Raw genomic sequence first — 3,329 nt, 5'->3', positions numbered from 1 at the left:
CCTGCTCAGAAGCTGCTCCACCGTCGTCCCGGCCGGACTCACAGCCAGTCAGCCCGAGGGTCGACCCTCCCACTGATGCGCAAACAGCAACCAAGGCTCAACCACAACGGGAGGGACACACGACCCACACATGGGACACACCCGGAGCACCCGGCCCAGGTGACCAGGGAGTCTACGCCACTGGGCCCCACAGGACATCTGCTACATAAGGCCACTTTGCCAAGACTGGGAGACCTGGCAGCTCTACTTAATACATAGAATCAAACACGGGGAGGCGGCTAAAATAGGGAGACACCTGACCTGAACAGCAACAAGAAAAAAGAATCCAAAAAATGAAGAAAGTTCAAGAAGCCTCTGAGACGACATCGAGCGTACCGACATTCGCATGATAGGGATGCCAGAAAGGGAAGAGAAGCAGCGAGGCGCCGAAAACCTCTTCGAAGAAACAATGACAGAAAAATTCCATAACCTGCTGAAGAAAACAGACCCACAAGCCCGGGAAGCACAGGGAGTCCCAATAGGATGACCCCGAAGACGCCCCAAGACACAGCGTCATTAAAACAAACACCCGAGATTACAGACGAAGACAGGATCTTCGAAGCAGTGAGAGAAACGCAACTCGGTACCTACGAGGGAGCTCCCACAAGACCGTCAGCTGACTGCTCAACAGGAGCTGCCGGTCGGAAGGGATTCGCACGAAATATTCGAAGTAGTGAAAAGCGAGGACCTACAGCCAAGACGACTCTACCCAGCAAAGCTGTCATTCAGAATCGAAGGACAGATAAAGACCTTCCCGGGCAAGAGGAAGCTAAAGGAGTTCGTCACCACCCAACCAGCGTTACAGGACACGTTAGAGGGACTTCTTTAAGTAGAAGGGAAAAGAAGGGAAACAATATGAATAATAAAGTCGCAAACACTATATATAGGTCAATAATTACTTTAAATGTAAATGGATTTAATGCTCCAATCAAAAGACACAGAGTGGCTGAATGGATAAGCAAGCAAGACCCTTCCACAGGCTGCCTAGAGGAGATTCACTTTGGATCAAAAGACACACAGCCTGAAAGGAAAGGGATGGAAAAAAGACATTTTATGGAAATAAAAAAAAAAAAAAAAAAGCTGGGGTGGCAATACATGCACCAGACAAAATAGACTGTAACACGAAGGCTCTAACGAGAGACACAGGAGGACCCAGGAATCCCAGGTGTTTATCTGAGGAAACCCGAAACACTAATTGGAAAAGACACATGCATCTCTGTGTTCATTGCAGCATTACTCACGATCATGAAGAAATGGAAGCAACCTAAGTCTCCGCCGCCGATGAATGGGTCAGATGCGGTGCATACAGTCAGTGGACTATTACTCAGCCATGAAAAAGAATGAAATCTCGCCGCCTGCAGCAACACGGATGGTCCTGGAGGGCATTATGCTGAGCGAAGTCAGACAGAGAAAGACAGACACCATGTGATTTCGCTTACATGCGGGATCTAAGGAACAAAATACACGAGCAAACAAACAGAAAGAGACACGTCGATACAGAGAACAAACTGATGGTCGCCAGATGGGAGGGGAGGGGTTCTCCGTGAAAAGGGGGAGGGTTTAAGAAGCACAGACGGGCGGTTGCAAAACGGTCCCGGGGAGGGGAAGCACAGCACGGGGAGCACAGCCAACAACATTGTGATGACTGTGCGCGGGGCCGGGCGGGTACGGGACTCGTTGGGGGCACTTGGTAAGTCTTTTCGTGTCTAATCACTAAGTTGTACACCGGAAACTCCTATAATATTGTATGTCGACTGTAATTAAAAACTAAAAAAAATATTAAGAAAAAAGAAAAAATCACAGAGCGTTGAGCTGAATACAGACATTTGGAAAAGAAAGAAGGACCCCAACCTGACCTGTGAGGAAGCGCGGGGCGGAGCTCAGCACCTTCCAGGGAATCTTGCTCGTTTGAGTCATTTCGCTGTTTTTCTTCAGGAGTGAAACTCATCCACGGCAAATCTTTAAAGTCACGGGACTGAATTCCATAAAAAGCTTCTTTTCTAAGTCTGTTTCCCTTGTCCACCGGCCGGCCGCTAGCCGGTGGCGTTGGGGCACCAGACACACCCGCTGGCCTCTGCAGCCAACAGGCGTCGAGTTGCCGGCAAGTTATTTTTCCCTTCTCCTCTGGATTAACACTGTCACCATAGGGCTTGTCGTCCTCCTTGGCCCCGAGTCCTGGCTTCGCTGTGAGTGACAGCCACGGTGGCCAGTCCTCAACAGCCCTACTCCGGCTCGGTGTCAGGCAAACCCTGATAAGGGGTGGTCTAAGTCCCTGACTGCAAGAGAAGGAAAAAGTCACCGTGTTCAGCGAACGCGAGCGTTCTCCGGACTCGCGTCCTCCGCCGCGCGGCTCCAGAACCAACGCTGCGCCCCTGAGCTTCCCGGGTCGCTGCGCGCTCACGGGGTTCGGGTCGCCCGCCTCCCCGCTTCCAGAGACACCGCATCGCTGCCGGGTGCCCGCGGAGCTGATGCCGAGTAAATATTGACAAAGTACTCTGAAGAGCAAACACTTTGACATTTGCAAGGTCCACTGGAAGGTCTTGTCTGTATTTACACAGTGGGGACGAGCCGCGAATACCAATTGTCCCGCACGCGCTGACATCATTCCGCGTGGGTGGCGTGGGCGCGCGTGGCCGGGACAGCCGAGTGGACACACGGGGCCGCGGCTGGCGCTGGGGGGGCCGCGGGCCGGAGTCTCCCCTCCCATCTGGAACAAACCGCCCCCCCCCACCTCCTGGTAGGACGCCCACGCTCAGCTTCGGGGAGACATGCTTTCCAAGAAGAGAGAGGAAAGGAGCACGAAATCTCGGTTTTAATTTATTGCAATTGGTGCACTTTCTTTTGACTTCGTAAAAATTTTATTGATGTTTTTGTCCTTTATATTTATTAAAGATCGAGCCTCAAAAATGTAATGAGTAAAAAACGCTTGCTTAATTTAAATTGTGAATCTGTCTGTTAAGAAATGCATTAGGGGTAGGAGAAGCATAAGACATATTAATTGACAGACAGGAACTGCTGTCTCTGAGGTTGATACAAGTAATTTATTACTTTAGAAATGAATGCCACCTCCAGAATGTGCTTCATTAATTTCAAATTTAGTTTTAATTTCAAGCTGTTGCCCCTTGAGAAGAATAAGGTGGCAAATTATGTTTGAAGAGCAGGGTTCTTTTTTTTCCTTTGCTCCAAAGAAACGCATTGTAACCGCTGCGTCTCGCGCGCGCGTGTGCGTCTCGCGGCGCGCAGGCCCCCGGGCAGGCCCAGCTCCCACTAACGGTTGTGTTTCTCTCTCT

General features: G+C 50.6%; 1 protein-coding gene across 1 annotated transcript in view; it reads left to right on the top strand.

The window, feature by feature from the left end:
- The window catches only part of TSHZ3 (teashirt zinc finger homeobox 3), a 12,127-nt gene that overhangs the window by 2,595 nt on the left and 6,203 nt on the right, over positions 1-3,329 (top strand).

This window comes from Pteropus alecto, unplaced genomic scaffold, assembly GCF_000325575.1.
Source record: "Pteropus alecto unplaced genomic scaffold, ASM32557v1 scaffold89, whole genome shotgun sequence".
NCBI lineage: Eukaryota > Metazoa > Chordata > Mammalia > Chiroptera > Pteropodidae > Pteropus > Pteropus alecto.
The sequence above is the reverse complement of the archived record's forward strand: the minus strand, read 5'-3'. Positions and strand labels throughout refer to the sequence as shown.